The sequence below is a fragment of the Mesoplodon densirostris genome, chromosome 2 (assembly GCF_025265405.1).
Source record: "Mesoplodon densirostris isolate mMesDen1 chromosome 2, mMesDen1 primary haplotype, whole genome shotgun sequence".
In the NCBI taxonomy this organism is placed as follows: domain Eukaryota; kingdom Metazoa; phylum Chordata; class Mammalia; order Artiodactyla; family Ziphiidae; genus Mesoplodon; species Mesoplodon densirostris.
In genome coordinates this window covers 76,150,181-76,164,095 of record NC_082662.1, presented here as the reverse complement: position 1 = coordinate 76,164,095, position 13,915 = coordinate 76,150,181, and positions in this window count along the sequence as shown.

Here is a 13,915-nt window from a genome sequence, read left to right as displayed (position 1 = left end):
TCCACATAATATCAAACGGTGAAAATCTTCCAGAGATCTCCATCTCAACACCAGCACCCAGCTTCACTCAACGACCAGCAAGCTAAAGTGCTGGACACCCTATGCCAAACAACTAGCAAGACAGGAACACAATGCCACCCATTAGCAGAGAGCCTGCCTAAAATCATAAAAAGTCCACAGACACCCCAAAACACACCACCAGACATGGACCTACCCACCAGAAAGACAAGAACCAGCCTCATCCACCAGAACACAGGCACTAGTCCCCTTTACCAGGAAGCCTACACAACCCACTGAACCAACCTTAGCCACTGGGGACAGACACCAAAAACAATGGGAACTACGAACCTGCAGCCTGCAAAAAGGAGACCCCAAACACAGTAACATAAGCAAAATGAGAAGACAGAAAAACACACAGCAGGAGAAGGAGCAAGATAAAAACCCACCAGACCTAAAAAATGAAGAGGAAATAGGCAGTGTACCTGAAAAAGAATTCAGAATAATGATAGTAAAGATGATCCAAAATCTTGGAAATAGAATAGACAAAATGCAAGAAACAGTTAACAAGGACCTAGAAGAACTAAAGATGAATCAAGCAACGATTAGAAACACAATAAATGAAATGAAAAATACTCTAGATGGGATCAATAGCAGAATAACTGAGGCAGAAGAACGGATAAGTGACGTGGAAGATAAAATAGTGGAAATAACTACTGAAGAGCAGAAGAAAGAAAAAAGAATGAAAAGAACTGAGGACAGTCTCAGAGACCTCTGGGACAACATTAAACGCACCAACATTCGAATTATAGGGGTTCCAGAAGAAGAAGAGAAAAAGAAAGGGACTAAGAAAATATTTGAAGAGATTATAGTTGAAAACTTCCCTAATATGGGAAAGGAAATAGTTAATCAAGAACAGGAGGCACAGAGAGTCCCATACAGGATAAATCCAAGGAGAAATAGGCCAAGACACATTAATCAAACTGTCAAAAATTAAATACAAAGAAAACATATTAAAAGCAGCAAGGCAAAAACAACAAATAAAACACAAGGAAATCCCCATAAGGTTAACAGCTGATCTTTCAGCAGAAACTCTGCAAGCCAGAAGGGACTGGCAGGACATATTTAAAGTGATGAAGGAGAAAAACCTGCAACCAAGATTACTCTACCCAGCAAGGATCTCATTCAGATTTGATGGAGAAATTAAAATGTTTACAGACAAGCAAAAGCTGAGAGAGTTCAGCACCACCAAACCAGCTTTACAACAAATGCTAAAGGAACTTCTCTAGGCAAGAAACACAACAGAAGGAAAAGACCTACAATAACGAACCCAAAACAATTAAGAAAATGGGAATAGGAACATACATATCGATAATTACTTTAAATGTAAATGGACTAAATGCTCCCACCAAAAGACAAAGATTGGCTGAATGGATACAAAAACAAGACCCATATATATGCTGTCTACAAGAGACCCAATTAAGACCTAGAGACACAGACTGAAAGTAAGGGGATGGAAAAAGGTATTCCATGCAAATGGAAACCAAAAGAAAGCTGGAGTAGCAATTCTCATATCAGACAAAATACACTTTAAAATAAAGACTACTAGAAGAGACAAAGAAGGACACTACATAATGATCAAGGAATCGATCCAAGAAGAAGACATAACAATTGTAAATATTTATGCACCCAACATAGGAGCACCTCAATACATAAGGCAAATACTAACAGCCATAAAAGGGGAAATCGACAGTAACATATTCATAGTAGGCGAATTTAACACCCCACTTTCACCAATGGACAGATCATCCAAAATGAAAATAAGTAATGAAACACAAGCTTTAAATGATACATTAAACAAGATGGATTTAATTGATATTTATAGGACATTCCATCCAAAAACAACAGAAAACACATTTTTCTCAAGTGCTCATGGAACATTCTCCAGGATGGATCATATCTTGGGTCACAAATCAAGCCTTGGTAAATTTAAGGAAATTGAATTTATATCAAGTATCTTTTCCAACCACAATGCTATGAGACTAGATATCAATTACAGGAAAAGATCTGTAAAAAATACAAACACATGGAGGCTAAACAATACACTACTTAATAACGAAGTGATCACTGAAGAAATCAAAGAGGAAATCAAAAAATACCTAGAAACAAATGACAATGGAGACATGATGACCAAAAACCTATGGGATGCAACAAAAGCAGTTCTAAGAGGGAAGTTCATATCAATACAATCCCACCTTAAGAAACAGGAAACATCTCGAATAAACAACCTAACCTTGCACCTAAAGCAATTACAGAAAGAAGAACAAAAACACCCCAAAGTTAGCAGAATGAAAGAAATCATAAAAATCAGATCAGAAATTAATGAAAAAGAAATGAAGGAAACGATAGCAAAGAGCAATAAAACTAAAAGCTGGTTCTTTGAGAAGATAAACAAAATTGATAAACCATTAGCCAGACTCATCAAGAAAAAAAGCAAGAAGACTCAAATCAATAGAATTAGAAACGAAAAAAGAGAAGTAACAAATGACAGTGCAGAAATACAAAAGATCATGAGAGATTGCTACAAGCAACTCTATGCCAATAAAATGGACAACCTGGAAGAAATGGACAAATTCTTAGACATGCACAACCTGCCAAGACTGAATCAGGAAGAAATAGAAAATATGAACAGACCAATCACAAGGACTGAAATTGAAACTGTGAAAAAAAATCTTCCAACAAACAAAAGCCCAGGACCACATGGCTTCACAGGCGAATTCTATCAAACATTTAAAGAGCTAACACCTATCCTTCTCAAACTCTTCCAAAATATAGCAGAGGAAGGAACACTCCCAAACTCATTCTATGAGGCCACCATCACCTTGATACCAAAACCAGACAAGGATGCCACAAAAAAAGAAAACTACAGGCCAATATCACTGATGAACATAGATGCAAAATCCTCAACAAAATTCTAGCAAAGAGAATCCAACAGCACATTAAAAGGATCATACACCATGATCAAGTGGGGTTTATTCCAGGAATACAAGGATTCTTCAATATACGCAAATCAATCAACGTGATACACCATATTAACAAACTGAAGGAGAAAAACCATATGATCATCTCAATAGATGCAGAGAAAGCTTTCAACAAAATTCAACACCCATTTATGATAAAAACCCTCCAGAAAGTAGGCATAGAGGGAACTTTCCTCAACATAATAAAGGCCATATATGACAAACACACAGCCAGCATCATCCTCAATGGTGAAAAACTGAAAGCATTTCCACTAAGATCAGGAACAAGACAAGGTTGCCCACTCTCACCACTCTTATTCAACATAGTTCTGGAAGTTTTAGCCACAGCAATCAGAGAAGAAAAGGAAATAAAAGGAATCCAAATCGGAAAAGAAGAATCCTAGAGAATCCTAAAGATGCTATCAGAAAACTACTGGAGCTAATCAATGAATTTGGTAAAGTAGCAGGATACAAAATGCACAGAAATTTCTGGCATTCCTATATACTAATGATGAAAAATCTGAAAGTGAAATCAAGGAAACACTCCCATTTACCATTGCAACAAAAAGAATAAAATATCTAGGAATAAACCTACCTAAGGAGACAAAAGACCTGTATGCAGAAAATTATAAGACACTGATGAAAGAAATTAAAGATGATACAAATCGATGGAGAGATGTACCATGTTTTTGGATTGGAAGAATCAACATTGTGAAAATGACTCTACTACCCAAAGCAATCTACAGATTCAATGCAATCCCTATCAAACTACCACTGGCATTTTTCACAGAACTAGAACAAAAAATTTCACAATTTGTATGGAAACACAAAAGACCCTGAATAGCCAAAGCAATCTTGAGAACGAAAAATGGAGCTGGAGGAATCAGGCTCCCTGACTTCAGACTAGACTACAAAGCTACAGTAATCAAGACAGTGTGGTACTGGCACAAAAACAGAAAGATAGATCAATGGAACAGGATAGAAAGCCCAGAGCTAAACCCATGCACATATGGTCACCTTATCTTTGATAAAGGAGGCTGGAATGTACAGTGGAGAAAGGACAGCCTCTTCAATAAGTGGTGCTGGGAAAACTGGACAGGGACATGTAAAAGTATAAGATTAGATCACTCCCTAACACCATACACAAAAACAAGCTCCAAATGGATTAAAGACCTAAATGTAAGTCCAGAAACTATCAAACTCTTAGAGGAAAACATAGGCAGAACACTCTATGACATAAATCACAGCAAGATCCTTTTTGACCCACCTCCTGGAGAAATGGAAATAAAGACAAAAATAAACACATGGGACCTAATGAAACTTAAAAGCTTTTGCACAGCAAAGGAAACCATAAACAAGACGAAAAGACAACCCTCAAAATGGGAGAAAATATTTGCAAATGAAGCAACGGACAAAGGATTAATCTCCAAAATTTATAAGCAGCTCATGCAGCTCAATAACAAAAAAACAAGCAACCCAATCCAAAAATGGGCAGAAGACCTAAATAAAGATTTATCTACAGAAGATATACAGACTGCCAACAAACACATGAAAGAATGCTCAACATCTTTAATCATTAGAGAAATGCAAATCAAAACTACAATGAGATATCATCTCACACCAGTCAGAATGGCCATCATCAAAAAATCTAGAAACAATGCTGGAGAGGGTGTGGAGAAAAGGGAACACTCTTGCACTGCTGGTGGGAATGTGAATTGGTACAGCCACTATGGAGAACAGTATGGAGGTTCCTTAAAAAACTACAAATAGAACTACCATATGACCCAGCAATCCCACTACTGGGCATATACCCTGAGAAAACCATAATTCAAAAAAGTCATGTACCAAAATGTTCATAGCAGCCCTATTTACAATAGCCTGGAGATGGAAACAACCTAAGTGTCCATCATCGGATGAATGGATAAAGAAGATGTGGCACATATATACAATGGAATATTACTCAGCCATAAAAAGAAACGAAATTGAGCTATTTGTAATGAGGTGGATAGACCTAGAGTCTTTCATACAGAGTGAATTAAGTCAGAAAGAGAAAGACAAATACCGTATGCTAACACATATATAAGGAATTTAAGAAAAAAATGTCATGAAGAACCTAGTGGTAAAACAGGAATGAAGACACAGACCTACTTGAGAATGGACTTGAGGATATGGCGAGGGGGAAGGGTAAGCTGTGCCAAAGCGAGAGAGAGACATGGACATATATACGCTACCAAATGTAAGGTAGATAGCTAGTGGGAAGCAGCCGCATAACACAGGGAGATCAGCTCGGTGCTTTGTGACCGCCTGGAGGGGTGGGATAGGGAGGGTGGGAGGGAGGGAGACACAAGAGGGAAGGGATATGGGGACAGATGTACATGTATAAGTGATTCACTTTGTTATAAAGCAGAAACTAGTAAAAAAAATTTAAAAAATGCTTACCAAAATGGGTCTAAAGGAAACATATCTCAACATAATAATGGCTATTTATGACAAGCCCACAGCCAATATAATACTCAATGTTCATGACAAAATATCAAAGAAGCATGGAAAAGTGATGGATGAGATGGAGAAACTTCTTCTCAGTGTGCGGATGCAGGATCAACATCAGCGCTAACTCATGCTCAGCTTAATGCTGATTCAAGACAAAGCTAAAAGCCTTTATGAAGACTTGAAGAAGAAAGAAGGGAAAGAATCAGAGGGCACATTTTTTTGCTGCCAGCCATGGCTGGTTTCATCGGTTCAAGGGTAGAGCCAACCTCAACAAGGTAAAAGTAAGTGGAGAGGCAGCAGGTGCAGATAGGGTAGCTGTCCGGGAACTTCCTGAAACACTTTGAGCATTATCGATAATGGTGTGCATTTACCCAACCAGGTTTTTAATGTGGATGAGACACAACTGTACTGGAAGAGGATGCCAGACCGAAGTTACATCAGTAAGGAGGAAAAGTTGATGCTGGGCTGTAAGCAGCAAAGGATAGGCTAACTGTTGTTTGGTGGCAATTCTTCCAGTGATATGAAGCTGAAGTCTCTCTTAGTTTATCATTCATAAAACCCAAGAACCCTTAAAAACATAGCCAATGACTCTCTTCCTGTTGTGTTGGAGTGTAACCCCTAATACTGGATTACACACGTCATGTTCCAGGACTGGTTTTGCCACCACTTTATCCCAGATGTAGAGGAATATTGCTTGGAGAAGGATGTCCCAGGAAAACACTCTTTTGCTGCTCGACAATGCTCTGGGCCACCCCCCATTCATGGATGACATTTCCCAACGTCAAAGTAGTGCATCTGTCACTGAATACTACATTGCTCATCCATCCTATGGACCAGGGAGTTATAGCAACTTTCAATAAATATTATTTATGTCACAATTTTTGTCAGGCAGTAAAGGTAAGTGACAAATCAGGAAGAACCTAGGGACAATTTTGAAGGACTAACATCTACAAGGCCATAAAAAAATATTGACTTTGCATGGTCTGAGTGTATGGTGGTCACCATGAATGGGGTTTGGAAGAACCTTTGCCCACAATTTGTTCATGATTTTTGTGGATTTGAGAAGGTAGATCAGAAGTCTGAAGAGGTCTTCAGCAACGTAGTGACCCTCAGCGAGAAGCTGGAGCTAGATCTGCAAGAGGATGATTTCATTGAACTCCTTGCTGTGCAACATGAGGAGCTTACTGATTGAATTGGAGGCGCAGAGAAAGGATGAAGAGGGACAGGAGGAAGAAAAAGTAACTGAAGAACTGAAGAGATTCACGACACAGAAAATGGCAAGGGAATCTTCTTTATTTGACGAGGCACTGTTAATTTTTTAGGCACAGGGCTCGAACCTACAATGGTACCCAAAGGTGGCAGCAGCCATTCAGAATGCAATCCAGTGCTACCATGACGTCATCTATGATGAGAAAAAACGAGCTACTACCCAGACATCAATGGATCATTTTTTCAAGAGGGTAGACAGAATTAAATCCAGCAAGGAACCAGAACCTGTGCCATCAGTCAGGTATGAGTGAAATTGGAGCTTGCCCTCTGTCTCCTACTGCTGATAATCCTTCACCTCTACCATCTCCCACCTCCTCTTCCTCCTCCAATCAGTAACTCTTCTCGCCTGTTCCCTTGATGCCAGCCCGAGTATCCCAGCTGTTGTACTTTATTACTGTACTTTTCAAGTTACTGTACTGTAAGACTAAAAATGTTTTCTTTGTTTTTGTGTTTGGTTTTTATGTATTGTTTGTGTGAAAAGTATTATATCCCTATTATGGTACAATACCATATAGCCGACTGTGTAAGCTGGGTACCTAGGCTAACTCTGTTGGACTTACAAACAAATTGGACTCACAAACGCACTTTTGGAACAGAACGTGTTCATATGTAGGGGACTTACTGTAAAAGCAAAAAAGAAACAGGAACTAATCAAACTTATGAAGTTTTGCAAGCAAAGGAAACCATAATCAAAATGAAAATACAACCTATGGGCTGGGAGAAAATATTAGCAAATGATGAGACTGACAATGGCTTAATTCACAAAGTATACAAACAGTTTGTACAACTCAATAACAATATAACAAATAACTCAATGGAAAAATGGGTAGAAGACCTAAATAAACATTTCTCTAAAGAAGACATACAGATAGCCAATAGGCACATGAAAAGATGCTCATCATCACTAATTATTAGAGAAATGCAAATCCAAATTACAATGAGGTACAACTTCACACTGATCAGAATGGCCATCGTTAAAAAAATCTACAATTAACAAATGCTGGAGGGGGTATGGAGAAAAGGGAACCCTTCTACACTGTTGGGGGCCATGTAAGTTAGTGCAGCCAATATGGAAAACAGTACAGAGTTTCCTCAAAAAAACTATAAAGACAGTTGTCACATGATCTAGCAATCCCACTTGTGGACATATGTCTAGACAAAACTATAATTCAAAAAGATACATGAAACCCTATGTTCATAGCAGCACACTTTATAATAGCCAAGACACGGAAACAACCTAAATGTTCACTGAAAAATGAATGTATAAAGAAGGTGTGGTATACGTATACAAGAGATATTACCCAGACATTAAAAAAATGAAATAATGCCACTTGCAGCAACATGGATAGACCTCGATATAATGATACTAAGTGAAGTAAGTCAGAAGGAGAAAGACAAATAGCATATAATAACACATGTGGAATCGAAAACAGGACACAAATGAACATGTCAGTGAAACAGAAACAAACAGATATAGAAAACAGAGTTGTGGTTGCCAAGGAGAGAGTGAAAGAAAGATTGGGAGTTTTGGAATAGCAAAAACAAACTATTCTACATAGGCTGGACAAACCACAAAGCCCTACCGTATAACAGAGGAAACTATATTCAATATCCTGTGATAAACCATAATGGAAAAGTATATATATATATATATATATATATATATATATATATGTATATATATATATATATATATATATACACACACACATATATATATGTATAACTGAATCACTTTGCTGCACAGCAGAAATGAATACAACAATGCATAAAGGCTGGAGAGGGTGTGGAGAAAAGGGAACCCTCCTGCACTGTTGGGGGGAATGTAAACTGATACAGCCACTATGGAGAACAGTATGGAGGTTCCTTAAAAACTAAAATAGAACTACCATATGACACAGCAATCCCACTACTGGGCATATACCCAGAGAAAACCATAATTCAAAAAGATACATGTACCACAATGTTCACTGTAGCACTATTTACAATAGCCAGGACATAGAAGCAACTTAAATGTCCATCCACAGATGAATATATAAAGAAGACGTGGCACATATATACAATGGAGTATTAGCCATAAAAAGGAACAAAACTGAGTTATTTGTAGTGAGGTGGTTGGACCTAGAGCCTGTCATACAGAGTGAAGAAAGTCAGAAAGAGAAAAACAAATACCCTATGCTAACACATATATATGGAATCTAGAAAAATGGTACTGATGAACCTAGTGACAGGGCAGGAATAAAGACACAGATGTAAAGAATGGACTTCAGGACACAGGGTGGAAGGTGAGACAGGGACATAGTGAGAGAGTAGCACTGACATATATACACTACCAAATGTAAAATAGCTAGTGGTAAGCTGCAGCATAGCACAGGGAGATCAGCTCGGTGCTTTATGTTCCCCACAGGGGGTTGGATAGGGAGTGTGGGAGGGAGGCTCAAGGCGGGGGGTGATATGGGGATATATGTATACATATAGCTGATTCACCTTGTTGTAAAGCAGAAACTAATAAATGTTATAAAGCAATTATACTCCAATAAACATGTATTTTAAAAACCCACAGCATTGTAAATCAACTACACTTGAAAATATTTCTTTAGTGCAAAAAAATTTTTGAATGCAAGTTTTACTGTGTGTGTGTACCACAGGTTCAATATATATGAATTATGTCAAATCGATTATATTGTTTTTCAAAATAAATAATTTTTGATATTTTACATCAGCTTCATAATATAAAGGCAGAAAAACTATATTTTTTTTCTAAAGTTCAGAAATAGCCATTTTGCTCATTCGGTATACTATAAACCACTAACTTTATTAAAAATGAATTTGTGACCTCTTCCTTCCAAAGAAATATTTCTCCACTCACACAAGTTTAATAGAATGTTCTGCCATGAAATGACTTCCCACCTTAGAGACATGAGATTTGCATCCTGAAATCTCTTTCTTGCAAAAATGTCCAATTAGCATCCTAGCATTACAGAAAAGAAATGCTTTTACCAGATCTCAAATTCCATACAACTTTAGTCAAGACATCATGTATTTTTTTCACACACACACTGTATTTTATTTTTACAAGAGATAAATAAACGGACACCAAGCATTGTAAATGGATGACCACAACAAAAGTAACAATGATTGCAATTACCAAACACGAAACACACTCATACTATGTCATAATATTGGCATTCAGTCCAGGAATCCTCCACTCTAACAGCTCCTTTACTTTGCAGTGAAAGACATCATGTATTTTTAAATTATCAGCACTCACCTGAGGTCTTTAAAAGTCAACAAAAAACATAATTTTGTGCTCTCTTTCATTTATTCTGGTTCTAAGTGGTCATTTCTAAACGAAAGTATTTAAGTATGTTAACGTCATCTTATAACATCATATTTCAAATGACTACTGTCTCTCCAAAGATGCAATATGAGGAACTCATAATTAGTCTTTCCAAAGCATTACTCTCTGAATCTGTATTACCCTTCTGCTGAACTCCACACTGTTCATTATTCTCTGAGAATATTCTTTTTCTTGTATGGCCATCTCACATGCTCTTTCATTTCATGAAGTTTTTTCCTACAATGTTATGCCTAGTTTATTTCTGAGAAAATGCATTATTCCAGATTGATATTTATAGACACAAAGACTTCTATATAATTCCCTGAGAGTTTCAAGAACTCCTTCTTCTTCTTTTTTTTAAAATACCTAGATTCTGAAGCTCTCCACAAAGCATTACTAAAATTGCATTTACATAAGTATCTACATGTTAATCACACATTAATGCATTTGCAGTTGTATTATGCTTTATTGCTAACTTTGGAGCATAAACATAGCTGTCTTATTTACCACCCTCTTGGAAATCACTTTAATATGTGCACTTAGGACTTGAAAGAGAATGGATAAATAAAAACCTGAAGAATATGCAAATACAATTTATATATTTCTCATAAAGTTAGGTGATTATCTAACTTTTATCCAGAAAAAAGAAGAGCCCAGATATCCTGCAGGCATGATACTCGAGAATTTGTGGTGGTCTTCCAGCAGGAAAACATGCAGTAATCCATGTGACAGAGTTTACCTGTGACCTGCTGGGGTTAGTGACCTATGCATTCCTTACATGCAACATATCAGGAGTGGCAAAAGGGAATTTGTCAGTTGTGGCAATAAGTATAATGAAGATTTGTACCAGGTCATGCTCATATATTCAGCACAGGTACAGTTAAATTTTTGCTCAATTCTGGTAGATCTAAATCTGTATCTGTTACCTTGTCTTTAACGAGGAAATGTCAGAACTGACTTACAAAAAAAAAGTGTTTTGTTTGTTTTTTTTAATTACACTCACGGTGAGTAAGACATAGCTCAGAACAGCTAATGTGACTTAATGATTCTCTCATCAGGAAATACAGTTTCTACTTCCCTGCTTATTCTCCACATCCAGAAATAAGTTAAGTTTCAGTGAAAGATAAATCTACAGGGTGAAAAGAAAAGAAAACTTACATGTTTTGATAAGATCATTCTGACAGGTTTTACCACGTATGTCAGTGTTTCTGGTGATGGGCACAAGCTAGAGCTCCCTACTCTGACATTTTCACTGATGTCATTCCCCTTGATCCTCAATGTGAAAGTGGATAAAAATGTTTTCTTCTTTAAGAAATTAAATAAAGAATGCTGTCTAGACATGATCCTCTAATGATTTTCAGTCAGTGGTCATCAAGCTAGGAAAAGCACAGACTCTCATCCCCACAGAAGGGTGACATTCAATCAGGTAAGAAAATTCTCCCCAAAATCAGAGCTTCATCTTTAACATTCAATCAAAGGCGTTCACAGGTTCTTCGTCACTCTGCACTCAGCCCTACCATATGGGATTGGCTCTGAGAATCTCACATCAGATGACTGACAAACATGTCATAGTACACGGATCTGGTACCAGATCCTGCCTCTCTTAATGATCTCCCGCAGGGACATTGCAATACTCTAGGATATTTCCTGGAGCCCTCTACTCTATACAGGTACACTTCCAAATAGAAACAGAAGCTTTGATTCTCACTGGGACCCCTGCTCTGTCCAACCAACCTCTCTAGAAATATGATGTTCTAATCTCTCCTGATTAGAACATTTCAAGGTCTCTCCTTGTGCTAATTTACTAAAGGTAAAAGAGAAACAAGAAAGAGCAAACTATGCAGGGAGAAATATATAAGATTACTTAATGTATTTATCTGATATACCCAAATATTGAGAAATATAGATTCATTTCATAATGGTCAAGAAAAGAGGAGGAGGAACCTCCATGTCAACAGTATATATAAAATGGAATCAATAGTGCATAAGCTCCAGCTTAAGCTTAGCTACGAGGTACTAACTCTTCTCATAAAGAAGCAATAGCTCTCCATCATTTGAAGCACACTGAGGACTCAGACAGCTGGACACTGAGGGCGTAGTCTGCTCACTCGAATTCTGTACCTGCATCACAGAGCAATGAAATATTCCCAAATAATTATTAAGGATGAGGTGGGGAGCCAAAATAAAAAAGATGAATCCATAGTCTGCCCTACCATCCGTTCTGCTGGATATTACCACCATCTTGGTCCAATATGACCTTCCCACTTTTCTCTGGGCCTCCCTACTTTCCACCTCCATCCTCTCATTATATCTTGGGCTTCCCTGGTGGTGCAGTGGTTGAGAGTCCGCCTGCCAATGCAGGGGACGCGGGTTCGTGCCCTGGTCTGGGAAGATCCCACATGCCGCGGAGCAACTGGGCCCGTGAGCCATGGCCGCTGAGCCTGCGTGTCCAGAGCCTGTGCTCCACAACGGGAGAGGCCACAACAGTGAGAGGCCTGCGTACCACAAAAAAAAAAAAAAAAAAAAAAGGAGAAGTATAGGAACCTACTCTCCTTGGGTGAGGATACCTTCCTTCCAGAATTCCTTATCCAACCACAGGGTTTAGAGTCCTTCATTTGTAGAATGTCTCCTGGAATCTTCTGCTTCCTACAGTAGGGTTCCAGATTGCAATGTTTCAGGAAAGATTGGGAGTTTGTGGGTATAATTTATCTTATTCTTTTAAAATTGCAGCCTCCCTCAGCCACATAGCACAGGGAGAGCAGCTTGGTGCTTTGTGACCACCTAGAGGGGTGGGATAGGGAGGGTGGGAGGAAGGAAGATGCAAGAGGGAAGAAATATGGGAACATATGCATATGTATAACTGATTCACTTTGTTAAAAAGCAGAAAATAACACATCATTGTAAAGCAATTATACTCCAATAAAGATGTTAAGAAAATAATTAAAAAAAATAATAAAATTGCAGCCTCCATTTTAATATACTTTGTAACTGCTTGGGATGTGTCTATATGAACTGTGTACTATATGCTTCTGTTATAGTCCTTACAATATATTACTGTGTTATTCTCTGTAATAATTTTCCATGGATTCTTTGGGCTTAAGGTATATTATAAGAGAGACTGCGATTCTGGGACTTCTCTGGTGATACACTGGTTAAGAATTCACTTGCCAATGCAGGGGACACGGGTTCGATCCCTGGTCCGGGAAGATCCCACGTGCCACAGAGCAACTAAGCCAGTGGGCCACAACTACTGAAGCCGGTGCACCTTGAGCTCGTGTGCCATTTATTTTTTGGAGAATAAAACCACCTCTGAGTGATGAAAATTTAGACCAGCTAGTCAAAATGCTTGATCACCTATTCTTCTAAAACACTGATCAACGGAACAAGTTCTACTAGGGATAACAGTGTAATTGTATTCTGGAGTTCATTTGGGCAATATGGTTTATGACCTTGATGCTGGATCACGACATTTCAATGGTATAACTGCTATTAATTCTCTGTTTGTTCAACGATTAAAGTCTCACGTGATCTGAGTTCAGACTGGAGTCATCCTGGTTGCTTTCTGTCTATTGCAGATTTCTTCCAGTATGAAAGAACAAGAGTAATATGGCTTACTTTACAAAATGTCTGCAAACTAAATGATGATATAATGTACATTCAATTAATTTATACATACGCTACTGTAGAACCAGGTTTGTTACGCTGGCAGTGCCCGGTAATTATGTAAAACTGAAACCTTTATCTGCACTGGTTCAAGTCCTCTTCCTAAGAATACATTTATAATCAACATTCTTTCACA